The sequence below is a fragment of the Lithobates pipiens genome, unplaced genomic scaffold (genome assembly GCF_037356315.1).
Source record: "Lithobates pipiens isolate NorthernLeopardFrog02 unplaced genomic scaffold, aLitPip1_a1.2 Scaffold_22, whole genome shotgun sequence".
Lineage (NCBI taxonomy): Eukaryota > Metazoa > Chordata > Amphibia > Anura > Ranidae > Lithobates > Lithobates pipiens.
In genome coordinates, this window is record NW_027507784.1 from 13,931,927 (window position 1) to 13,959,794 (window position 27,868).

The window sequence follows — 27,868 nt, forward strand, 5'->3', positions numbered from 1 at the left end:
TATGGGGCCACACAATATACACAAACACACACACACAGTATACAATCACACAGTATACACAGACATGTTTCTATTGGCTGAGAAGGTACTGGAGAGGCGGGGCAGCTATAATCTCAGGATTTTTAGACCAAAGGGATGTCGGTAAGGGACATTTCAGAGACAGATGTAAAAAAAAAACACAGATTTTTACATAATTTCCCTGGTTATACTGAGGCTGGCAACCCTGATGGGGCCTCCTAGTGGCATGGGGCCCTCGGGCAGTGCCCGAGTGGCCCAATGGTCAGTCCAACCCTGGCTCTATATGTGGGGAAAAAAGGACGTCAATTTTGTTCAGGTGTAGCGTCGCATGACCCGCGCAATTGTCAGTTAAAGCGACACGGTGCCGAATTTCAAAAAAGTGCTCTGGTCAGGAAGGGAGTAAAATCTTCCGGGGCTGAAGTGGTTAATAGACTTCAAAGTGACCTCCTGAAAACATGCAAAAATGTACAAAAAGGGCAGCAAAATTGCTAAAAAATAAACAAAAAACGACACTGAGTTCAAGCGCAAATGACAACTTACACTATTCTAAAAGAACAGAACATTTCTCATACTTTTCTGTTGTATACGCCTTACTGTGAGTCTTTATAAAACCATCCTCCTCCTCCCCCTCCCCCTCCTCCTCTTCCTCCTCTTGAAGTTAGTTTCACTTTCACTGGAACCTTGTCCTTTCTATATCAAGACTAGACGGAACCCCAACATACAGTAAGGGCAGAGATCCTGCAAAGGGGGTAAATGAGGGGGGAGGGGAGGGGGTTAGATATGAAAACTGACAAGAGAGAGCAGAGAAACAGGTGGGGGAGTCTGGGAGAAAACAATAGATACATTGTTATACATTAGATACAACTACACGACATATACAGCCATATACAATACATTATACAACAACAATATTCAACATACACATTATACAACAGCTACCTTGTTATACAACAGATCAGATACATTATACCAAAGATACAACAATATACAACAGATATATCATCATACAACACATACAGTATACATTATATACAACAATGTACAACAGATATATCATCATACAACACACACAGTATAAAACATATACAACAATATACAACAGATATATCATCATACAACACACACAGTATAAAACATATACAACAATATACAACAGATATACCATCATACAACACATACAGTATAAAACATATACAACAATGTACAACAGATATATCATCATACAACACATACAGTATAAAACATATACAACAATGTACAACAGATGTATCATCATACAACACACACAGTATTAAACATATACAACAATGTACAACAGATATATCATCATACAACACATACAGTATAAAACATATACAACAATGTACAACAGATATATCATCATACAACACACACAGTATAAAACATATACAACAATATACAACAGATATATCATCATACAACACATACAGTATAAAACATATACAACAATATACAAAAGATACAATATTCAACATATACATTATACAACAGATAACTTATTATACATAAGATACATTATACAACAAATACATCATTATATAACATATACATTATCATACAATAGATGCAATGGGGGTTATTTATGAAAGGCAAATCCACTTTGCACTGAAAGTGCACTTGAAAGTGCAGTCGCTCGAAATCTAAGGGGTAGATCTGAAATGAGGGGAAGCTCTGCTGATTTTATCATCCAATCATGTGCAAGCTAAAATGCTGTTTTTTATTTTCCTTGCATGTCCCCCTCGGATCTACAGAGACTGCACTTCCAAGTGCACTTGCAGTGCAAAGTGGATTTGCCTTTAGTAAATAACCCCCCAATACACAACAAATATATCACTATACAATACATACAATATACAACATATACATTATCATACGATAGATACAATATACGACAAAAAAGATCATTATACAATAGATACAATATACATAAGATACATTATCATACAATAGATACATCATATTACAAAACGTACAACCAGGGCTTTTTTTCTCAGAGAATAGGTGTAGGAACTCCCCCCCTTCTGAGTCACTTCTCGTCTCACCAACTGAGCAACATTCCTTGGTTTCATCCCCCACCCACCTCCCAGTACTGCCCCTTTTACCCACTTTCAGCCCCGGACCATTTTGCTGGTCAAGGACCAGACCACTTTTTGCGATTCGGCACTGCGTCGCTTTAACTGACAATTGCGCGGTTGTGCGACGTGGCTCCCAAACAAAATTGACGTGCGTTTTTTATTTTTTGCGCTATAAACAAAAATAGAGCGACAATTTTTTTACTTTTTGTTATAATAAATATCCCCAAAAATATATAAAAAACATTTTTTCCCTCAGTTTAGGCCGATACGTATTCTTCTACATATTTTTGGTAAAAAAAAACGCAATAAGCGATTGTTGATTGGTTTGCGCTAAAGTTATAGCGTTTACAAAATAGGGGATAGTTTTATGGCATTTTTATTAATATTTTTTTTTACTAGTTATGGTGGTGATCAGCAATTTTTATTGTGACTGCGACATTGTGGGGGACACATCAGACATTTTTGACACATTTTTGGGACCATTGTCATTTATACAGCAATCAGTGCTATACAAATGCAGTGATTCCTGTGTAAATGACACTAGCAGTGAAGGGGTTAACCAGTGGGTGGCAGTGTAGGGGTTAAGTGTTCCTAGGGGTGTGTTAATAACTGTGGGGGGCTGGGCTTTGTGTTAGTGAACACTGATCTCTGCTCCAATCACAGGGAGCAGAGATCACTGTCACTTGTTGCTAGGCAGAATGGGGAGATGCTGTTTACAATGGCATTTCCTTGTTCAGCCGGCCCGTGAGACAATCGCGGGTATGCCCGCGGTGATCGAGTACGCGGGACCCGCGACCGGACTCATGGGGGCCCCGACCAGCTCACGATGGCAGGGCGGCAAATTTAAAGGGACGTACAGGTACGCCCATTTGCCTACCCGTGCCATTCTGCCGACGTACATCAGCATGCGCTGGTCGGGAACCGGTTAGAAAATACAGAGCCAAGTATCATTTTGTAGTGCTAAATAATTTGTATGGAATTTGTTAATGATAGCAAGAAAAGTAGTAAAATAAATCCCCCACAGCCAGCAGCAATAGCCCCCCCCCCCCCGTAACAATAGATTTGATCAAAAACAATAGATACCCCAGCAACAATGGAGCCCTACAACAAAATACCACCCCAGCAGTAACAACAGATGCTGCCAGCACAAATAGACTCTCCAACATTAGACCCCCCTTTGTCAAAGGTAGATCTCTTCCAGCAACAATAGATCCCCCACCAGCAACAATAGACCCCCCTTGTCAAAATTAGATCTCTTCCAGCAATAATTGACCCCCAGCAACAATAGATCCCCCACCAGCAACAATAGACCTCCCAGCAACACTAGACCACCACTCAAAAATAGATCAGCTCCAGCAACAATAGATCGCCCAGCAGCCAGCATTAATAGACCCTTCAGCTCACCCCGGCACCCCTTGCCAATACACACAGTACATTCAGTGCTGGAGGTGCTGGAACTACGTTCCGCCATGTTCCCACTGAAAAAAAGCCCTGCGTACAAAAATACACAATACATACATTATAAAGCCCAGTGGCGGAATTATAAGGGTCGCCGAGATTGCCATGGCGACTGGGCCCCTTCCTGCAGGGGGCCCTTGAGGGCCCCCTGTACTCTTCGATAGGAGGGGTGGCTGAGAGGAGCTCCCCGATCGTCAGCCGATTACGAACTGTAATCGGCACTGTGCAGGGAGCTCCTCACATTAGCTTTTAGTGAAAGCACTATATGTCCATATGTCCTTCCCTGTTTTTTTATTTTTTATTTCACTCCTTTGATTATCCTATTATAAATTTCTCATTGACTGTCCCTCTTTATCAACCAAATCCTTATGTCCCTCTTCTGATGTCCCCCTGTTTGCTTGGGTATATGACTATATATAGAAAATCCAAAAGAGAGAGCGCCACTCACGGGGTCTTCAAAGGTGAACGCACAGCGAAGGTTTTATTTCGACAAGGTACCGGCTCGTCTTCCTCAGGAGCTTATGCCTCATCAACACACCTTCATTGTGAGTTCACCTTTGAAGACCCCTGAGTGGCGCTCTCTCTTTTTGATTATATGTACTACAGTCTTTGCTGCACACCCAGGCACGTTTTCTATCTCTGATATGTGTTCAGTGGCAACCATTGGATATTATATATCTATATCTATATCTATATCTCACAAACCAAATTGAGTAAGCACTCATACGTAAAAAAAAACAGAAACCAGCTTCAGCTATAAACTCGATCAATGCCTTTGGGCAGACACAAGTAATTCCCCATTGTATGTAGAGACAAAAGCTAACATGTTTCAAGGGCTAAACCCTCTTCATCAGAGCTACCTGACTGCCACCTGAGAACTGTTTAAATAATAGTATGGATAGATTATGACAGTGTTTCTCAATTCCAGTCCTCATGGCCCACTAACAGGTCATGTTTTCAGGATTTCCCTCAGATGAAACAGCTGGGGTAATTACTAAGGCAGTGAAACTGATCAAATCACCTGTGCAAAATAATGGAAAGCCTGAAAACATGACCTGTTAGTGGGCCATGAGGACTGGAATTGAGAAACACTGGATTATGGGGTGGAAGATTCACACTCCAGTAACCAATTATAATGTATTATAAAGAATATATATATAATATGTATTAGAGGTCGACCGATATATCGGCCGATATTTGCCGTTTTTTAATTAATCGGCATCGGCCGATTGAGCTGATAAAAAGGCCGATTTAGAACAGCGTGACTTGGAAATGACTTCTGTAATAGAAGTTAGTGTAAGTTGCCTGAGTCTTCATAGAAACGATACAATGACATTGAATACAAGATACAATGTTTACACTTCTGAATGAATGAACTCATCTCAGTGTGTAAAGTTCTCAGTTTAACCATTTAAAGACTAAATCTTTTCTGACGCTTGTTGCTTACAAGTAAAAATCCTGTATTTTCTGCCAGAAAATCACTTAGACCCCCAAAAAATTATATATTTTTTTTAGCAGAGATCCTAGGGAATAAAATAGCGGTTGTTGCAATATTTTATGTCACACGGCATTTGCGCAGAGGTCTTTCAAATGCATTTTTTTGGGGGGAAAAAAATACACTAAATGATTTTTAAAAAAAAAACTAAAACAGTAAAGTTAGCCCATTTTTTTTTTTTTTGTCCAAAAGTTTTGACTACCTGTTTTTATTTTATAGGCTGCTTTCACACTGGAGCGGGCAGGCGTTGATGGTAAAATGCTACTAGTTTTAGCAGCGCTTTACCATAATTTTAGTGGTGCTATTCGGCTGCTAGTGGGGCACATATAACCCAGCTAGCGGCCGAAGAAGAGGTTAAATGCGCCCGTGAAGCACCGCTGCCAAAGCGCATTGCATGCGCTTCGGCAGTGGTGCCCATTAATATCAATGGGCAGGAGTGGTGGAGGAGCGGTATACACCACTCTGAACGTGCTGCTTGCAGGACTTTTTTTTTAACATCCTGCCAGCGCAACGCCTCCGTGTGAAAGTGCTCTGTCTTTCACACAGACTGCAGGGGAGCCGTTTTGCAGGCACTTTACAGGCGCTATTTTTAGCCCAAAAGCGCCTAAAAAAAACGCCCCAGTAGGAAAGGTGTCTGTTACTGTGGCTACAAAAATATACAAACACTATTGGGCATGTTGGATTCATTTCAAAACCACTAAAAGGTTTCATTCTTACCGTCAGTTTCATTCTAAGCCCTTGTACACACGGTCGGAGAATCCGTCGGAATGTGTCCTATCGGACCGTGTTGTCAGATAATCCGACTGTGTGTGGTCTGCATCGGACTGTTTCCGTCGGAATATCCGTCGGACCCAATTTTCCAACATGTTGGAAATATTTCCCGGCCAACTGGTCCGATCGGACATACTCCGATCATGTGTAGAGAATTTTGATTGGACAAAGTGCCACGCATGCTCAGATCAAATTCCTACATCAAAGCTATTGGCTACTAGCCTGAACGTAGTCCCATCGTAACGAAATTACGTCATCACGTTCTGAAAGATCGGATTTTTCGACAACTTAGTCCGACCGTGTGTATGCAACAGTTTCGGACAAGATCCGATGGACAAAATCCGACGGATTTGGTTTGCAGAATCTCGGACCGTGTGTATAGGGGCTTACCCTTCCTAAACACAGTAAGAACCCACTTTAGGGCGTGGAAGGTAAGTGCCATTAATTCTAGACGAAGAGATGGAAACAGAAGGTAGGTCTATTCCAAGCCATTTATATTCCCTTCTGTCCTACCCCACCCCTCCCCTCTACTTTACCCTCCCCCCCTCTTTTTTCTCCCCCCCCCATTTTTCTTCTTTCTTCTGCCCCTCTTACTCTTCCTCGCAGGTTTTCTTTATCATATATGCCCCATTAACGTGAAAGACAAAACTCTTGATAAAAGCACAAACAGTGGGGTTAATACTACCTGATACTGAAACAAACCTGCACCTTTATTTCTCTTCTCTGTTGGTATATTGAGTTATGTACAAAAGTTCACATTAGCCTCAGTTAGACGTACTCTGCTGTTTTTGGTTAATAAATTGCATGACTCGATGGCAACCTGTCCTATATAATGTTCATGAAGGGTATGGTTTTGTGCAGACCAAATGTGAGCTCTGTATTGTTTGTACGGCTTTTATTGATTCTAATAAAATATTTGTGGAAGAAAAAAAAAAAAGATACAGAGAACATTACAGTAAAGGTTATTCAGACATGCAAAAACACCATCATAAAAAAATCAAAAACAGACAATAAAATATATTTTATATGTGTTAGCCCTTGTACACGCGGTCGGACATTCCGACAACAAAATCCGTCGGATTTTGTCTGAAACTGGTGTTGCATACACACGGTCGGACAAAGTTGTCGGAAAATCCGATCGTTCGTAACGTGATGACGTTATTCAGTTACGACGGGACTACGTTCAGGCCAGTAGCCAATAGCTTTGGTCTAGGAATTTGATCTGAGCATGCGTGGCACTTTGTCCGATCGGAAATCTCTATAAACGATGGGACAAAGTCAAATCGGATCGTGTTGTCGGAAAATTTTTATATCCAGCTCTCAAACTTTGTTGGTCGGACATTCCGACGGAAAAAGTCAGCTGAAGCCCACACACGGTCGGATTATCCGACAACCCGGTCCGATCGGACATTTTCTGTCGGAATGTCTGACCGTGTGTACAAGGGCTAAGGATGCAAACATGCAAAAAACTGCGAGCGGTAAGTGCGCTGATTGAATAAAGTGGTAGGCCATGTCACCAAGCAAAATCTTACAGACGAAATACAGACACTATGTGAAAAGAGTAACTGTGTACAACTTAAAGTGGAAAATATATAATATACCGTACATGGTAGTCCTTTCTACCCGCAGATAGAATGAGGATACAAATAAAAATGAGAATCATAATATTAATGGGGATATAGAGAGTGGCTTTACCAACCGCTGGTAGCAGGGGTGAGAGAGAGGCAGTGTACCTTTAATAATCGGTGTCCCCCAAAATCAATGTAGATATCCAAAGATGTCCACCAGTGCCCATGGAACACGCACCATATACTAGGGACATAAGCATGTCAACAGAGCCCTCACACTGGATATGCCAGAGATAAGCCCCACCTACAAAGGTGGCAGCACAATCTCTGGATAGAAAGGAAAGGACTCAAGGACTGCACTGCCCTGTGATACGAGGGCGGGGCAACCTGTCAAACTGCCTACCCACTGCTGAGACTCCATCTGCTCCCACAGAGTATCACATTTTTCTGAGAAGCACGATAAGGACCTCTCAGGGTTTGAGCGTGGTCACGTCAGACCACACTCAAAATAAAAAAAACGAATGTTGGATCGATTCCATCAACAAGCAGCATCCCTCAGCCAAATACAGTTAGCCAGAGAGTTTCTCATATACTAAATGCATAAATAATCCATTACTTGAAATTAAAATTAATTGCAGACAAGTACTTAGAAAAAAAACCTTTTAAAAATGATAATTTTAATAATAATATTATTAAAAATATCATCTATAGGAATAATAGTATTGGTCTGAAATCCCCATATCTTAAGAGTAAAGATTTCCGATATGGAACACTATCCATCAGGCAACTGCATAAAGTGGAGGGCCACCCTGAAAAAAAAAAATATTAAAAATGACAAAAAAAATCTAAAAAAAAGAAAATTAAAACAATTTTTTTTTTTTACTTACCAGAAATGGCTGTTGCTAGGCACATAATCCTAATCTTCCTCTTCCTCCTCCACGGAGATCTTCTGGTTTTCTCTCCTCGTCGCGTTGTCTTCTGGGTAATGAGTCGCGTTGTGTTCTGGGAACTGCGTGTTCCAGAACACAGCGCGTCCCATTCACAAAGCGCTGCGTGACTCGCGCATGCGCAGTAGGAAACGGGCAGTGAAGCCGTAAGGCTCCACTGCCTGTTTCCCTTACAAGGAATGGCGGCGCCGGGACCCGAGAGCCGAGTGACGGGTCGGCCTCGGGCGGCCGACATCGCGGGCGCCCTGGACAGGTAAGTGGGCTTATTAAGTCAGCAGCTGCAGTGTTTGCAGCTGCTGACTTTTTTTTTTAAACGGCCCTCCGCTTTAAGCCTCAAGTATTTTATTTTGCCATGCCAGTGAGTACACCGACGGTGGGCAGATGTACTCACTGATATGGCAAAATAAAATGCTTGAGGATTATGAAGTTGCCAGCTGTCTTTTTCTGATGACTATACTGTCTTTCGGTGGATGGGAATTGAATTTCTCAAATGGGACATTACAAATTCATCTAGGATAGTGGCCACTTTGTGCATGCAAGTAAAAATTGCCTGCTGCCAGCTTGTCCTCGACATGATGTTCTTATCCATGTTGAAACTCAGCCTGAGATCAAGAAACAGTAGACAGGACTTATCTACCACATGAGTAAATTCCATGCTGAATGGGCTATTTTGACAGTGTGCGATGTGAAACCATCAAAAGCTGAATCAGAACCACCCCAGATGATAAGGATATCATTCATGAACCAGGCTGCCCCATATGTAAGTCTCCTCCCAGTATCCCATGCAGAGGTAGGCATAACTTGGGGTGAACCTGGATCCCATCGCAGTACCGCTGATTTTCCTGTAATAATCACCCAGAAACGTGAAGTAATTATGATTCAGGGTGAAATCTATACAGTCCTATGTGAACCCGGCCTGTGCATGATAAATATATGTATCATTGGCTAGGTAATACTGTATTGTTTGAAGAACAAATTGGTGTTTAATTGAAGTGTATAATTATGCAACATCTAGGGACACCCATCTATAATCTAGCTGCCACGTATAATTAGGCACAGTGTTGAGCATATGCCCAGAACCTCTCACATAAGAAGTCAGCTGCATCACAAGTTCCTGCAAAAAAAAAAAAGTCAAAGTAGCAAACAATTTTGCTGGTTAACTATCAATTCCAGTGATAATGGGCTTTCCTGGGGATTATTCATATCTGTATCTGATGAAGGAATTCTGTACTGATATATTTGGGCATTTTTGTACTGCAAGGTTTAAATACATATAATGTAATACTAATCTTATTCCTCATCATCCCGGCCATCATCACTCTTCTCCTCCCTCAATGCTCTGGGTTGTGGGCGGGTCCTCACTTACAATGCAGGACTTCGAGAAGAGGTACCTAGGGACCCGAAGCACAGCATGGAGGAAGCCTGCTAGAGCATAGAATAGCCTTTGCAGGCCTCACTACAGGTATTGCAAGGTATTTTTTCAGTTGGGTTTTAAAACTTCATATCCTTGTAAGATCACCCCGTCCAAAGGGTAATAGGCATAATAAACAGCACTACCACCCTATTACCTAAAAAAAATAAAAAAAATAAACTGGCAGGATCAATGAGTAACAAAACTACTGGGTGGGGGCTTAGAAAAGCAAAAAAATGTTATGTTTTCACAAGTGGTAGACGGCGTTATATATCTCATTTTTGCTTTTGCCCAGGGTTCCATTTTAATTCATGACATCCTGCTGAGAAAAAAGCTCGAGTTCCTCAGAAGGCACCTTAGGTAGAGGTCAGGAAGTCTGCAAATGGTTTATTTTATATAATTAATCAGTTTGTACTTTTCTATTTTTTTATCCAGATGTGTTTGGTAGAAGATCTATTGATGGTACTAATCGTTGGAATATTCTCCAGGTCTGATAAAACTGACTATGACTGGTTAACGGATCAGCTAGGAGAATACTGTGAGGTTCTTACATTCTGCATCACTAACAACAATCGCCATGAACTGATACAATGCTCCAACCAATGCCAAAGCACCATAGTGCATCACACCAAAAATCGAGGCCGAATTAATATCACTGATGTTACTGATTCCCTCTATGATGGTGAGATAGACCTGCTGTTTGAAAGACATGGTGAGTAAAAAGGCCGTCTTCAACCTCAACTGTCCAGCACACTTGTAATTCCTTTTAAACCCAAACACTTATATCTCATATAAGATTTACAATTAGTGCTGGGCGAACAGTTTAGCCTAAGCATGAGTTCAGGCCGAACATTGGCTGTTCACCCCATTAAGGGAACACCCGAATTTGCAGGGTGTTTTTTGGTTGTTTGCCCCGCCAAATGCACTGCAATGCACAGTGCATTCTGCTCCCTGATTGGGCAAAGCTTTGCCCAATCAGTGAACAATAAAAGCTGGTTGTTAAGGAGCTGAGCCGGGAAGGCGTGCCATGGTGTCCTTAACAAATTATGAATCATCAGCTGTCAATGGGCTTAGTACTAGTATCACTGGAATGTGCACACAAAATATTGAAAGTGACAGCCAATGATCCCAGCGCCCTATGCAGTAAGTCAAAACTCACCCTAACAAGCTGCTATCATACAGAAGGACAAAATCACAAAAATATATAGTATACCGTATCCGTACCCTAATTACCCCGCATATACTATATTGACAGCGCTAAAACAAAAAAGGGGAAATAATCAAAAAATAAAATATAATAAATATATAGAGGATAAAATATAATAAATACATGGAGGATAATAACTCAGTGTCTAAAAAAAGTCACTAGCAAGTGTCCATAATATCTCCAAACATATATGACTCAATATTCAATTGAGCTATCACACTTTGGAAAAAAGTTCAGATAAGCAGATCCATCTCCGAAGAAGAGAACACCAGTGTGCGAAGGGTCTGACGGCCGGTGACACCCCTTATGGTAATTCACTCACCAGAACCCAAAGGGTTAACAGGCACTTCACTACGGCTGCAGAAGTAGTCCCACTAGTGTCCCTCCGGAAAATCGTCTTATCATAACACCATAGGTTCCTCTCTCTCGGGCTCCCTGCTCTCTCACCGATAAGAGTTCACTTAATTCTCATTCACAGCTCCATAGACTGAGCAAACGCTAGCCAGCACATATCCAGGTGGTGCTGATTAGCAACTAAAGTCTCCAACTTCCCCACTGTCAGCTGAAGAAAAAAAAAAAACATTTGCCTGTAAAATTTATAAAAAGAACGGTGTGGGGGCTGGGTCTGGTATGTGTATTAAGGTGAAGCCCATGCCAAAAATTTTTTTTTTTAACTTGGTACTACTTTATTAAAGATTTTTCAGGTACAAAGTAACAATGTAACAATATTATTATTATTATATACAATACAAAAAGAACTTCGTTGCATACAAGGTAATACAGTGGCGAAGCTGCGTCCAACACACCCGTTACCATAAACGCGCCATGCTCCTTTTCAACCCCCCCCCCCCCGTCCCACCCACCCACCCCCCCACCTCTCTTCGAGCACACACTGTTGGCACCTGTCATACCGGTCACGACTGGATAGTGATGGGCACCAAACAACATGGAGGGGAAAAAAATAAAAAATATAAAGAGAACAAGCAGGCTAAGAGACCCCCCCCCCCTCCCTAGGGCTTCCCACAAGAGAGCCCGTTCGGGGGGAGAGGAAAAAGGACCCCCCGCCTCCTGCCCACCAAGCAGGTGCTAGTCCGCCTTCTCAGTAGACCTATCCAGGGGGTAGCCCATGCTGGTCAGCCAGGGGTTCCATAATATCTCAAATTTTTTTATGTTGTTTTGTTTTACAAACATTGCTCTTTCACACCATACTGTAGAATTGATTGCGTTGACCCATTGTCTAAATAACGGGGGATTTTTGGCTTGCCAATTTATTGCTATCAGCCGTCTGGCCTGGTACAAACACCTCAGGACGGACTGTTTAGTTAGAGGGGAAATTCTATCCTCCTCAAATATCCCCAATAGACAAATCCTAGCCTCAGGTTTCAGGGTGGTCTTAAAAGCCCTGTTTATTTTAAGAACTATTTCTAACCAGTAGCTATACAATTTTGGACATTTCCATACCATATGGAAGAGATCTCCCGATGCCCCACATCTGGGGCATTCATCCCTAGGTTTCCTACCCATTTTCCACAGCTTATAGGGGGTATAATATACCCTATATATTAGGAACAAATGGGACACACGCTGGGATGGGGATATAGAGACCAAGTTCCCCTGCTCCAGCGTCTCACCCCATTGTTCTTGGGTTATCGGGCCTACATTCCCTATCCAGCCCTGTCTGCTCTTAGCTGGGCCCTCACCTTTCAAGATCCTTCCTCTGATCTTCGTATATAACCGAGAAATCTGGCCTTTTGCTTGACTTCGGACCATAAGACCCTGAAGCAGGGGAATTTCAGTTCGCTCAATGGCGAGTGACCCATATTGGGCTTGAATTCCATGTCTCAACTGTAGATATTTATAAAACGTCCTGTTTGAAATATTAAATTCCTGTCTAATATCTTCAAAAGATTTCAGTTCATTACCTTCATATAAGTGCACCAGTCTATTGATCCCCTGTCTGTCCCATTCTAGAGATCTATCTATCTTGTTTACTTCACTCAGATGGCGGTTATGCCATAAGGGGGTGTAGTCGGTTACTCCCACATAACCCAACTTTTGCTTTGCTTTCTGCCATACCTTCCTCATTAAAACGTTGGTGGGGCATCTATGGGCGAATGAATTAGCCTCCAAAACTTCAGGTAGTAACTTATGGGGTACCCCCACCATCATCAGTTTATGGTTTGGGGACCCTCCCTCTTGGAGCCCCGCCCCTGCTAAATGCTGGAGTTGGGCAGCCAAGAAATATGCAGCCAGATGAGGTATGGCCAGTCCTCCCTCCGTGGCGGGGAGCTGCAACGTATGTAACCCTATCCGAGCATGTCCCTTTTTCCAAATTAAATCACGGATAAGTGAATCCATTCTTTGGAACCATTTCTGGTTAATCCAAATTGGGGAATTATGTAGAATATATAATATTTGTGGCTGCCAAAGCATTTTTACTAGGTTGGAGCGGCCCGCCACGGAGAGAGGGAGGCCACACCATCTGTTAAGTTTCAGCTTCATTTTCGCCAATAGTGGTGCTAGATTCTCGTTAACATATTGGTCTACTTCCCCAGAGATCCAAATGCCCAAGTACTTCAGCCTAGCCACCGTCTCCAGGCCCGCTATCGTTGGCAACACCATTTGATCACCGGGTCTGGGCAATGGCAGGAGGGCTGATTTACTCCAGTTGATTTCTAGACCGGATTGTTGCCCAAACTCCCTCATCAACTGCACAACTCTATTCAGGGTAGAGTCTGTATCTCCAATAAAAAACAGGACATCGTCCACAAATAGGGCAATTTTATCTTCTACTGTTCCACGTCGGAATCCCTGGATGTCCGGGCGGGATCTTGCCAGGACCGCCAGGGGCTCCATAGCTAATACAAATAAAAGGGGGGACAACGGGCACCCCTGTCTTGTTCCCCTCTCCAACTGAAATGCTTCAGAAAATTCAGATGCCATCTTGATTTTGGCCCTAGGTTTGTTGTACAGCAATTTTATCCATTGGATAAATGTGGGGCCAAAACCAAACCTCTCCAACACTCTCCACAGATAACCCCATTCCAGGCTGTCAAAGGCCTTAGTAGCATCCAGAGCTAGAATAGCTCCCAACCCGGCATTATCCCTGGGTATTTGAACATTGAGGAAAACTCTTCTGATGTTAGTGCTGGTTGCCCTACCCGGGATGAAGCCCGACTGGTCTGGATGTACTAGTTTATGGATGTATTTGTTTAGGCGGATTGCTAGGGCCTTGGCTAGTATTTTAACATCCGAGCACAACAGAGATATTGGCCGGTATGATGAGACTTCCTGTTGATCCTTCCCCTCCTTAAGTGTTAAGATAATATTGGCCTCTAGCATCGAGGCGGGTAGTTCACCCACCTCTAATGCCTGGTTCAATGTCTCCAGGAGTTCCGGCAATAGCACTTCCCCATAACGCTTGTAAATTTCTGATGGTAACCCGTCTGGGCCTGGGGATTTGTAGTTGGACATTTCAGCTACTGCATTTTTTAACTCCTCCAGTGTAAGAGGTAATTCAAGGGACAATTTGTCCTGTTCTGGTAGTGTTGGAATTGCTGGTTGGAGTAAGAAATCAGGAACGGGGCTGCCTTGACCCTGCGTAGCTGATTTGTATAAGTTTTTATAATAATCATGAAGTACCCTCATGATCGCAGGGGGACTAGAAACAAGATCGCCATTTGGCGACTTAATCACCTGAGCTACTGTTGGGGAGCCATTAGTTTGGACCAAAAGGGAGAGGGCTCTACCCACCCTCTCCCCTTCGCCAAAATAATGCTGGCTTTGAAATATACGCCTGTTCTCTGCCTTTTTTAAAAGAGCCATTTTGTACACTTGTTGGCTATCAAGCCATACTTTCTGGCTAACGGGCGATGGGGCTTCTATGTATGATTTCTCCGCCAAAATGACTTCATTTTTTATAACTAGCTCCTGTTCACGGTCTTTTCTCTTAATTATTGCTACTTGCTGTATTAGTGTGCCTCTGATGTAAGCTTTTAGGGAATCCCAGACTATACCAGGTGGAGCTGTGCCCTTATTTATTTGGAGAAATTCCCTTATCTTATCCAGGAGGAGACTTGTGCTGCCCATTAATTCCAACCAGCCTGGGTTTATCCTCCATTAGTGATGGCCGAACGGTTCGCCCGGCGGTCGTTTCGCGGCGAATTTCCGACTTTCGCCGTCCGCGGGTTCGAACGCCTTTTTCCGTCGTTCGCCCCGGCGGACTTACGTGTTTAATGTATACAAGAACTTTAACCTTTCGTGACACGTTTATCATGTGTTACAGGACAACCAATTGAGACATGACAGCTCATGGACACTTGGACATTCCCCCTAACCTATAAATACACCCGATCCGGTGGCCATTTTACATTCTTTCTTCTGTCACTGTAGGGAAAGGATCCTGTGTGGAGTAGGGACAGAGAAAACGCTAGCTATTTGGTACACAAAAGTTCTTTTCAGGACTGGTATAGGTGTTAGGTCAGCAGCCTGAGTTTCTTTTGTCAGTTTAGATAAAGGGACAGAGCGCTGTATGCTGCTATTTTAGGGACAGCTCAGCCAGATTAGTCTTTCTTCATCATCATCATCATCATCATCATTAGCTGTTACTATCAGGTCCACAAAAGAGCTGTTCCAGCTAATCGTTCCAGCCTACTCTTTTTTGCCAATTTGTATAGGGACAGGCAGGAAGCAGTGTGTCAGGCAGTGAGGATAATTTTAAAGACTTGCTGTTACTATTAGTTCCACAAAGGTTCTTTTCAGGACTGGTATCAGTGGTACGGTAATAGGCTTGTACACGTATAATATTCTTTCTTCCAAATATAGAAAGAATATTATACTTGACTGCTGCCCTTCTGCTGCAGTCTGCTAATCATTCACAACTCACTTGTTCCACAAAGCTCTTTATCAGGACTGGTAACTTGGTCTGTCTAGGGTGCTACGGTACATAGGCTTGGGTGCGGTACAGTCTGCTGTTCTGTAAGGACCGCTATCGGTCCACAATACATAGGGTTGCCGTGCACTACTGCTGACCGCTGCCCTATACTGCAGCAGTCCTTCATTGGTATAGGGACTGACGTACAGTCTGCTAATCACTAACACACAACCTGCTTGGTCCACAAAAGTTCTTATAAGGACTGGTAACTTGGTATAGGGTGCTACGGTACATAGGCCTGAGTGCGTTACAGTCTGCTGTTCTGTAAGGACCGCTATCGGTCCACAATACATAGGGTTGCCGTGCACTACTGCTGACCGCTGCCCTATACTGCAGCAGTCCTTCAGCGGTATAGGGACTGACGCACAGTCTGCTAAACACTAACACACAACCTGCTTGGTCCACAAAAGTTTTTATAAGGACTGGTAACTTGGTATAGGGTGCTACGGTACATAGGCCTGAGTGCAGTACAGTCTGCTGTTCTGTAAGGACCGCTATCGGTCCACAATACATAGGGTTGCCGTGCACTACTGCTGACCGCTGCCCTATACTGCAGCAGTCCTTCATTGGTATAGGGACTGACGTACAGTCTGCTAATCACTAACACACAACCTGCTTGGTCCACAAAAGTTCTTATAAGGACTGGTAACTTGGTATAGGGTGCTACGGTACATAGGCCTGAGTGCGTTACAGTCTGCTGTTCTGTAAGGACCGCTATCGGTCCACAATACATAGGGTTGCCGTGCACTACTGCTGACCGCTGCCCTATACTGCAGCAGTCCTTCATTGGTATAGGGACTGACGTACAGTCTGCTAATCACTAACACACAACCTGCTTGTTCCACAAAAGTTCTTATAAGGACTGGTAACTTGGTATAGGGTGCTACGGTACATAGGCTTGAGTGCGGTACAGTCTGCTGTTCTGTAAGGACCGCTATCGGTCCACAATAGATAGGGTTGACGTGCACCACTGCTGACCGCTGCCCTATACTGCAGCAGTCCTTCAGCGGTATAGGGACTGACGTACAGTCTGCTAAACACTAATACACAACCTGCTTGGTCCACAAAAGTTCTTATAAGGACTGGTAACTTGGTATAGGGTGCTACGGTACATAGGCTTGAGTGCGGTACAGTCTGCTGTTCTGTAAGGACCGCTATCGGTCCACAATAGATAGGGTTGACGTGCACCACTGCTGACCGCTGCCCTATACTGCAGCAGTCCTTCAGCGGTATAGGGACTGACGCACAGTCTGCTAAACACTAACACACAACCTGCTTGGTCCACAAAAGTTTTTATAAGGACTGGTAACTTGGTATAGGGTGCTACGGTACATAGGCCTGAGTGCGTTACAGTCTGCTGTTCTGTAAGGACCGCTATCGGTCCACAATACATAGGGTTGCCGTGCACTACTGCTGACCGCTGCCCTATACTGCAGCAGTCCTTCATTGGTATAGGGACTGACGTACAGTCTGCTAATCACTAACACACAACCTGCTTGGTCCACAAAAGTTCTTATAAGGACTGGTAACTTGGTATAGGGTGCTACGGTACATAGGCCTGAGTGCGTTACAGTCTGCTGTTCTGTAAGGACCGCTATCGGTCCACAATACATAGGGTTGCCGTGCACTACTGCTGACCGCTGCCCTATACTGCAGCAGTCCTTCAGCGGTATAGGGACTGACGCACAGTCTGCTAAACACTAACACACAACCTGCTTGGTCCACAAAAGTTCTTATAAGGACTGGTAACTTGGTATAGGGTGCTACGGTACATAGGCCTGAGTGCAGTACAGTCTGCTGTTCTGTAAGGACCGCTATCGGTCCACAATACATAGGGTTGCCGTGCACTACTGCTGACCGCTGCCCTATACTGCAGCAGTCCTTCATTGGTATAGGGACTGACGTACAGTCTGCTAATCACTAACACACAACCTGCTTGTTCCACAAAAGTTCTTATAAGGACTGGTAACTTGGTATAGGGTGCTACGGTACATAGGCTTGAGTGCGGTACAGTCTGCTGTTCTGTAAGGACCGCTATCGGTCCACAATAGATAGGGTTGACGTGCACCACTGCTGACCGCTGCCCTATACTGCAGCAGTCCTTCAGCGGTATAGGGACTGACGTACAGTCTGCTAAACACTAATACACAACCTGCTTGGTCCACAAAAGTTCTTATAAGGACTGGTAACTTGGTATAGGGTGCTACGGTACATAGGCTTGAGTGCGGTACAGTCTGCTGTTCTGTAAGGACCGCTATCGGTCCACAATAGATAGGGTTGACGTGCACCACTGCTGACCGCTGCCCTATACTGCAGCAGTCCTTCAGCGGTATAGGGACTGACGTACAGTCTGCTAAACACTAATACACAACCTGCTTGGTCCACAAAAGTTCTTATAAGGACTGGTAACTTGGTATAGGGTGCTACGGTACATAGGCTTGAGTGCGGTACAGTCTGCTGTTCTGTAAGGACCGCTATAGGTCCACAATAGATAGGGTTGACGTGCACCACTGCTGACCGCTCACCTATACTGCAGCAGTCCTTCAGCGGTATAGGGACTAAGAGTTTTGTCACAGGGTCATTTAAAAAATGACATGCAGAGGAAGAGGCAGGCCCTTCCGCAGGGGTGGTAGGGGTAGGGCAGGAGCAACAGGCTTGAGCCAAAGTGGGAAGTTGCAGAAGGTGCGTTCAATTACTTTAAAGGATGCACCAGACTTGGTTGAGTGGCTCGCTCAGCCTTACTCTTCTGCACCCTCCTCATCCTCTCGATCTGCACCCTCTTCTTCACTCTCTGCTATGTGCACCCCCAAAGACACTACCACCAACAACACGACCACCACCACCACCACCACATACCTTCCGCTTGAGTCACTGGAATTATTTTCCGATCCATATCAAGAGGACATTTCTGATGCGCAGCCACTCTTGGTATTGGATCAGGAAGAGGAGGTAGCAACAAGCGCTACTCAGCAGTCTGACGCCAGTACCCAGATCAGCCCAAGGAGGAGGTTGGTCCCCGGTGTTGCTGCCTACTCTACTTATAGCGGTGGGGAAGGTGACGTTGATGATGACGTGTCTAGTGATGTCACGTGGGTGCCCACAAGAGAGGAAGAGGAGGGGAGTTCAGAGGGAGATATGGACCAGCAGATAGGGAGGAGAAGCAGCAATGACTTACATTGCACAGCAGGGACAAAGCAGACTGCAAATGTATCAGGAGCGAGTCATCGACCATGTACGGTCACATCTGGCGCTCCCAGGACACCGGCACATGGCTCCGCAGTGTGGGCTTTTTTTAACGTGTCCGCTGCTGACAATAGCGTTGCCATCTGCAATCTTTGCAGTCAACGCGTTAGTCGCGGTAAGCCCAATACTCACCTAGGGACGACCGCCTTAAGAAGGCACATGAGCAGCCATCACCGAGCCCAGTGGGAGCAACGGAACACACAAAGCCACACTGCAGGCTCTCACCGTCCAGCCTCGTCTTCTACTTCTCCTTCTCCTCTCTCCTCACAATTGTCCTCCACTCCACCTTCCATCACGCCAAGCTCACATTTTTCTGCAAAAAGGCAGGCTTCCGTGGGCCTAATGTTTGAGCGTAAAAAAATGATGACGCCGGATAACCCTCTTGCCCAACGGTTGGCGGCTGGCTTGTCAGAACTCATAGCCCGCCAACTACTGCCATATAAACTGGTGGACTCGGAGGCCTTTCGCAAATTTGTGGCCATTGGAACACCACAATGGAAGGTCCCAGGAAGGAAGTATTTCTCAGAGAAGGGCATCCCAGAGCTATATGGCCATGTTCAGCGGCAAGTGAATGTATCTCTGGCACACAGTGTCGGTGCCAAGATACATCTGACCACAGACACGTGGTCTAGCAAACACGGGCAGGGAAGGTATATCAGTTTTACTGCCCACTGGGTGAACCTTCTGACGGCCGTCAAGCATGTAACCCGTGGCACCCGTGTAGATTTGGTTTTACCGCCACGGATTGCATGCAGGCCTGACTCTTCTTCTCCTCCTCCTACTCCATCCTCCTCCCTCTCCTCCTCAGCTGCCTCCTCCTTTTCCGCTGCTAGCGTCTCTTCCACTGCACCGCCCAAGCTCCCCAGAACCTATTCCACATGCCAGGTGAGACGTTGCCATGCCGTGCTGCGTCTGTTGTGCCTGGAAGCAAAGAGCCACACTGGCCCGGCACTCCTTTCAGCTTTGCGTTCACAGGCAGATGAGTGGCTAACACCGCTCAATTTGACAGTTGGTAAAGTGGTGTGTGACAACGGTGCCAATCTGCTTAGCGCATTGAAACAGGGCAAAATCACGCACGTGCCGTGCATGGCACACGTCTTAAACTTGGTCGTGCAGCGATTCCTTGTCAAATACCCTGGGGTCCAGGACATCTTGCGGCAGGCAAGGAAAATCTCGGCCCATTTCAGAAGATCTTACACGGCCATGGCTCGCCTTGCTGACATTCAGCGGCGACACCATCTGCCGGTCAGACGTCTTATTTGCGATTGCCCGACGCGATGGAACTCAACCTTCTATATGCTTGATAGGCTGCTCCAGCAGAAACGTGCAGTTAACGTCTACCTGTATGAACTCTGCGAAAGAAACGGTTCTGGGGAGCTGGGTTTTTTTTCACCGCGCCAGTGGCTGCTCATGCGCGACACATGCAGACTTCTGCGGCCATTTGAGGAGATCACCAAACTGGTCAGTCGCAGCCATGGCGCCATCAGTGACATGGTACCTTATGCCTTCTTTCTGGAGCGTGCATTGCGTCGTGTCATTGATCAGGCTGTGGAGGAGCAGGAGCGGGAAGATGAGGAAGTCGCAATGCTGGATGAATTCCCAGGGGGGGCTACTCTATCTGAGACAAGTCAACAACAGGAGTCTGATGAGGAGTCAGAGGAGGATGGTGCCGGGGCGGATGAGCAGGAGCAAGAAGAGCATGCTTTAAACCTTTCTGGGATCCCTGTTGTGCGAGGATGGGGAGAGGAGAATGAAGAGGACGACATTATCCTGGATGATGAGCAGGAGCCAGGCCACCACACCGCTTCCACTTTAGTGCAAATGGGGGCCTTCATGCTCCAGTGTTTTAATAGGGACCCCCGTATAAAAAGCATGAGGGTCAAGGACCAGTACTGGGTGGCAACGTACTTAGACCCCCGGTACAAACACAAAATGGCGGAAATGTTACCGCCGTCGCAGAGGGCTGTCAGAATGCAGCACTTCCAGGCCTTGCTTCGAGAAATGCTGCATTCTGCTTTTGCGTGCGCTGGCAGAGGAGCAATTCCCACTCCCAGAGAAGGATTTGCGGGTACCAATCCAACAGCGCCTGCAAGAAGAGGCCGGTTTGAAGATGTGTTGGTGACTTCGGATATGAGGTCATTCTTTCAGCCGACCCATCGACAGGTGTCATCCGGATCCAGCATCAGGGAACGCCTAGACCGTCAGGTGTCCGACTACATTGGGTTAACGGCCGATGTGGACGCTCTGAGGAGTGATGAACCCCTAGACTACTGGGTGGGCAGGCTTGACCTCTGGCCAGAGCTTGCCCAATTTGCAATCGAACTGTTGGCTTGCCCCTCATCCAGTGTCCTGTCCGAAAGGACGTTCAGCGCAGCAGGGGGGATTGTGACCGATAAGCGTACTCGCCTAGCTCACCACAGTGTTAACTACCTCACATTTCTAAAAATGAATGAGGCATGGATCTCGGAGGAATTCAACACATGTGATCAGTAGACCATGTATATGTCTATAAACAATTTTTGGAATCAAGCACACAGACCTTCTTAATTCATTTGGCTCACTTCCCTGACCCAAAAAAGCACACCGTACTATATGCCCCTACCCTCCTCTTTGAAGAGGTTGAGCGGTGTCATATTTCTACTGGGGCTGCTTATTATGAGGGGTTCCCACCATCCCTGTGCTGTGCTGACTTCCTCCTGGGTGTTCTTATTATGAGGGGCTCCCACCATCCCTGTGCTGTGCTGACTTCCTCCTGGGGGTTCTTATTATGAGGGGATCACACCATCCCTGTGCTGTGCTGACTTCCTCCTGGGGCTGCTTACGGTGCTGCTGTCAGCGCTGTATGTCACGGAGCTGCTGTCAGCGCTGTATGTCACGGAGCTGCTGTCAGCGCTGTATGTCACGGAGCTGCTGTCAGCGCTGTATGTCACGGAGCTGCTGTCAGCGCTGTATGTCACGGAGCTGCTGTCAGCGCTGTATGTCACGGAGCTGCTGTCAGCGCTGTATGTCACGGAGCTGCTGTCAGCGCTGTATGTCACGGAGCTGCTGTCAGCGCTGTATGTCACGGAGCTGCTGTCAGCGCTGTATGTCACGGTGCTGCTGTCAGCGCTGTATGTCACGGAGCTGCTGTCAGCGCTGTATGTCACGGAGCTGCTGTCAGTGCTGTATGTCACGGAGCTGCTGTCAGCGCTGTATGTCACGGAGCTGCTGTCAGCGCTGTATGTCACGGAGCTGCTGTCAGCGCTGTATGTCACGGTGCTGCTGTCAGCGCTGTATGTCACGGAGCTGCTGTCAGCGCTGTATGTCACGGAGCTGCTGTCAGCGCTGTATGTCACGGAGCTGCTGTCAGCGCTGTATGTCACGGAGCTGCTGTCAGCGCTGTATGTCACGGAGCTGCTGTCAGCGCTGTATGTCACGGAGCTGCTGTCAGCGCTGTATGTCACGGAGCTGCTGTCAGCGCTGTATGTCACGGAGCTGCTGTCAGCGCTGTATGTCACGGAGCTGCTGTCAGCGCTGTATGTCACGGAGCTGCTGTCAGCGCTGTATGTCACGGAGCTGCTGTCAGCGCTGTATGTCACGGAGCTGCTGTCAGCGCTGTATGTCACGGTGCTGCTGTCAGCGCTGTATGTCACGGAGCTGCTGTCAGCGCTGTATGTCACGGAGCTGCTGTCAGTGCTGTATGTCACGGAGCTGCTGTCAGCGCTGTATGTCACGGAGCTGCTGTCAGCGCTGTATGTCACGGAGCTGCTGTCAGCGCTGTATGTCACGGTGCTGCTGTCAGCGCTGTATGTCACGGTGCTGCTGTCAGCGCTGTATGTCACGGAGCTGCTGTCAGCGCTGTATGTCACGGAGCTGCTGTCAGCGCTGTATGTCACGGAGCTGCTGTCAGCGCTGTATGTCACGGAGCTGCTGTCAGCGCTGTATGTCACGGAGCTGCTGTCAGCGCTGTATGTCACGGTGCTGATGTCAGTGCTCTGTATTACGGTGCTGCTGTCAGTGCTCTGTATCTCCTGCACCCTCTTGTTTGCCTACCCTGGTCCCTGACCTTCCCTCTCCTCCATTGCCTTCATTAGCTCCATAGTCCTGAATTGTCAGAACAATTTCCCAAATAAAAAAAAAATGCTTGTAGTTATCGATCCCAAATTCACCTCATACATGTATTATGCTATTGTCCAGGTGGTGGGACTACGTGCTACCCCCTAATAATTACCCCGTGGCCGCAAATTCGACCTAAAGGTTTGCGAAATTCGCCTCCCATTGAAGTCAATGGAGCCCGCGGCGAACGGTCGTTTTCGCGAACGTTTGTGTCCGTTCGCGTTTCGCGTTCGCGAAACGTCCCGTCGGAAGTTCGTCCATCACTATCCTCCATTCCCCTAAGCCTGGTCTAGCTCCCAAAGACACTATCATGGACAGGGGGGAATGATCTGAAATCCCCCTTGCCCCGTATTCTATGTCCTGTACCACCTCCGCCGCCTCTTTATTCCCAAAAACCATATCGATTCTTGATAATGTGTGGTAGGTCCTAGAAAAACAAGAATACTGCCTTTCCTGAGGATGTCGTATTCGCCACAGATCGTTTAATCCTATTTCGGATAAGAAACCTTGTAGACGCCCTATTCTGACCCCATCTGGTTTAGGAAACCTATCCAAGCGCCCGTCCAACGTTTCGTTAAAGTCCCCTAAAACTATCCACGGAACGCCTGGTTTGTCTAAGCAAAACCCCAATAATTTATACATAACCTCCAACTTGAAGGGGGGAGGTATGTAAATATTGGCTAGGACATATTGCTGCCCGCCCAACAGTCCATATAAGAAAACAAATCTCCCCTCCTCGTCAATAGAGGACTCCTTACACAGGAAATGTGTACCCCTTCTGACCAAGACGCTCACACCCCTAGAATATGATGTATGGAAGGAATGATAGTATGTCAGAAATTTCCGGTTATTTAACAGTGGGGCTGTACTGGGGGTTAAATGCGTCTCTTGGAGAAAGAGGAAACCAGGAACTCCCCTCTCTGTTTCCAACATGACCGCTGCTCTCTTTTTTGAATCCCCCAGCCCCCTCACATTCCATGAAGTAATATGTACACTACCCATGATCGTCGATAGTTGCTAAATCGGCCAGGGAAGGGGGGAGGGGGGGAAGGGGACCCGTCCTCCCTCGACGGGTCCCTGCCCCCCACCCACCTCCACCTGAACCTCCCATACCCTCAGTGTGTGCTCGAAGTACCCCTCCGTCCCCGCTTCCCTCCCACTCGCCCCCCGCCCTCCCACTCTCCCTCCCCTCCCTTCCCCCCACCCCCCCATGCCCATCAGGGCATCCCCTAGGGGTCACTGTTGTGGCCCGACTTTCCATACACTCAGAACCCAAAGCGCCCAACCCCGCCCCCCCCTCTCCCCCGATTTGCCTAGAAACTCAAAAGCCCCTTAGCCTTCCCTCCCTCATCCTCACTCTCTCCCTCCTCTTTAAGTAACATTTGAATAACATAAACTTAACCTACCCTTCCGTTACAACCAACTTTTCCAGAAGAGAGGAAAAGAGGGAAAGAAAAAAAAAAAAAAAAAAGGGGGGGAGGGGGGGGGAGAACCCCCAGATAGTGCTCTGCTAATGAACTTATATATTGTATTTTGTGCAATGCGCCCGTTCGCGTATTTCATAACCTCCCCTCCCCCAATGGGTGTTCAAATATTGTTTAATCTCATAGAGAGGAATTCAAAACGCCTCTCCTCTCAATAAATATACAAGCTACTTAACTACTTTCCCAAAAAAAAAGGGAGTGCCTTACCAATAAACTTATATAAACTTATACATTATCCTTTGTGTAATATAAGTGCCCGTATTTCCTCGCCTCCCTCCCCCCCCCCCCCCAGTGAATACCCAAGTCATGTGCCAGTCTCATGGAGAGGAAATCTAAATACCTCCCCTCCCACAGCTATTTAGTTTCTTATTACTTTTTCCCTTCCCTTCCCTTGCTTCCTCCTACGCCCCTTATCCCTTTACCCTCTTCTCTTCCTTAAAAAAAAAAGAAAAAAGAAAAAAAAAAAAAAAAAAAAAAAAATTTCTCTCTTTTTTCTTTTTTGCTCAGTACTACTCCACCAATACCTTCCTATTGAACATTTATGGTGAAATTTATCCTATATAATTCTGTTCATTCCGTAACCCTTCCACCCCCCTCCCTGCTAATAAGTGACCCTTTAGTGACTCAACACTCCTTGAAACTATTACATCCATTTATACATTCAATATTGCTAATTAATGAAATGTTCCACGTGCGAATATTGTGCAGTTCTCATTTTGAAAGACAAAGACCCCATAGAGGAAAAAAAAAAAAAAAAAAAATATATGAAATTAAAGGGGGGGGGGGGGGGGGGGAAACAAGGGGGAGAGGAGAGACCTCTCCAAAAACGAGTTTTCCAAGCATGATAATCCTAGGAAGAGCTAAAGCTCTTTTTTATGTTCCTCCAACCACTTTTCCACCTCATGTGGAGTGCCAAAAAAAAAGGTTGAACCCAGAGCAGTTATGCGTAACCGAGCAGGATACAACAATGCGTAGCTTAGCTTATGTTTTTGAAGAGTTCGCTTAATAGGGATAAACTCAGCTCTCTGCTTCTGTAGGTCTGGAGAAAAGTCTGGGTAAAACGACACTCTGGTCCCCTTATAAAAGATGTCCCTCAATTCCCTAATCCTACGCATCAAAATAGTGCGATCATTATAGTTCACGAATTTCAAAATCAATGGCCTGATGCGTTCCTCTGATGCCCGAGGTCTTGAGGGGACTCTATGAGCCCTTTCTATGGCAAAAAGTGGAGTAAAAGGGGTATCACCCAGAAGTTCTTTGAACCATTTTTCCAGAAAAATTATAGGGTTGGGGCCCTCACTCCCCTCTGGAAGACCAATCAGGCGAACGTTATTTCTGCGACTTCTATTTTCCATTTCGTCTAATTTTAATGCCTGATGCCAAAATTAAATAAGCAGTGTTGGTCCCCCCCAACATTCATACCAGACCCTTATCCAAACATGAAGTCTGGCAGGTCAGGAAAGGGGGGACGAGCGAGCGGCCCTCCCCCCGACCATATCAGGCTACATGCCCTCAGCATGAGAAGGTGGGTGCTTTGAAGCAAGTAGGCTATGCCCCCTACACCCAAAAGCACCTTTTCTGCTACTAGGCCTGAGGCCTGCAGAACCTCTCCCCGGAGGCCTAGTAGTTTAAAAGCATTAATTTAGGTGGTGGACTACTGTTCCCAGCCAGCCCAACTTGCAAATCATGTGCCCTCAGACCACATCGACTTCACACAGATCCCCACAGTCTCTTAACTAAGATCCAGGACTCCCTGTCATCCACCGTGTGTTTGATGAAGACTCTGCTAATGACCATGTAAAAGAAGAGTTCCCTCACAGACTCCTTGGCACCTCCAGCCCCCCACTGTGGTAACACTCACCAACTTTCCTCAGCCCTGAGTCCTTGATGAGGAACGTGACCGGACCATGCGTTCCGACAGCTTCACCTGCCCCTCTGCTCTAGGAGTTCCCTGCCAGTGACCGTGTGGTGACAGAGACATTGCCAATGACCGTGTAGAGGCAATGTTCCCTCACAGTTCTCCCCGGCCCTCTCCTGTGATCGGCGCACCCCTCCCCCAGATGGGGATGGCCTCCTGCTGCTGTCTAGCATTCCATTCCTTGCTTCACTCAGCCGACTTCTCCCCCCAGTGGCATATCACCTCAGCTTAGTTAGGAGGTCCGCCCCCTGCCAATACCGATTGAGGATTGGTCAAGGCTCCCACATGAGCTGCCTGCCACTCCAGTTCCAGGCCCAGCCCCTCTTCCAGAATCCTCTCCCTGGAAGAAGGGGAGGCGCCCCAGAACTAGTGCACAGGTGGTCACACCCACTGCTACTCTGACCACTCCCAGCCCCCAGATCACAACAGACAGGCCCAGCCCCTCTTCCAGAATCTTCTCCCTGGAAGCAGGGGAGGCGCCCCAGAACTAGAGCACAGGTGGTCACACCCACTGCTACTCTGACCACTCCCAGCCCCCAGATCAAACCAGACAGGCCTAGCTTGCAGCATATGCCTGCCTAAATTTTCCTGTGCTGAAAATTCTAGTAAAATAACCCTTACTAGCACTTACCTATTGGTAGAGGGTGCTACATAAAAAAAGAGGAAACAAGGTTAAAGCAGTATTCTTTGGAAAAAAATATAGCATTTGTTTATTGGGACACTTAACATGACCTCCACCACTTGCTTGTGTTTGCCCATAAGGCAAAAGGTCCCTGAATGTCACAATGGTCACATGGCCAGGAAGTGCACTCATTGGTCCTGGCCACGTGGACCAAACACTCTCCACTGTGATCATAAGCCACAAATGCAGAAATGCTCAATGCAGTGGCATTGACCCACATCATGGCAGAAACATCAATGTCCTTTCATGCTGTATATGTATTGTGGGCAGTATGGAAGTAAATAAATGATGCATCTGACCCCTCTCCTTTGTATCACAGGGAAAAGTCAAGTCCTAGTAGTCATTGATGATCTGGAGGACAGCAGTGAGGAGGCTAAGCAAAGAATCCTGAGCAGTCAGCCCACCCTTCGCACCAAGGTTCACAACATTTTCCTGTTCACCAAACGTGAGAAGCAAGACGTGCAAATATTAAGAGGAAAAATACAGCCTATAATTGATGCGATCCAAGGGGGTAGGTGCAAGGCTTCAAAACACACTGAAAA

At 46.1% G+C, this 27,868-nt stretch overlaps 1 long non-coding RNA gene across 1 annotated transcript; it reads left to right on the forward strand.

The window, feature by feature from the left end:
• Positions 1-724: 724 nt before the first annotated feature.
• LOC144000409 (uncharacterized) lies at positions 725-27,868 on the forward strand. Its single transcript, XR_013278224.1, has 3 exons — positions 725-741; positions 10,200-10,476; positions 27,646-27,868. It is a non-coding gene; the product is annotated as an uncharacterized LOC144000409 (long non-coding RNA).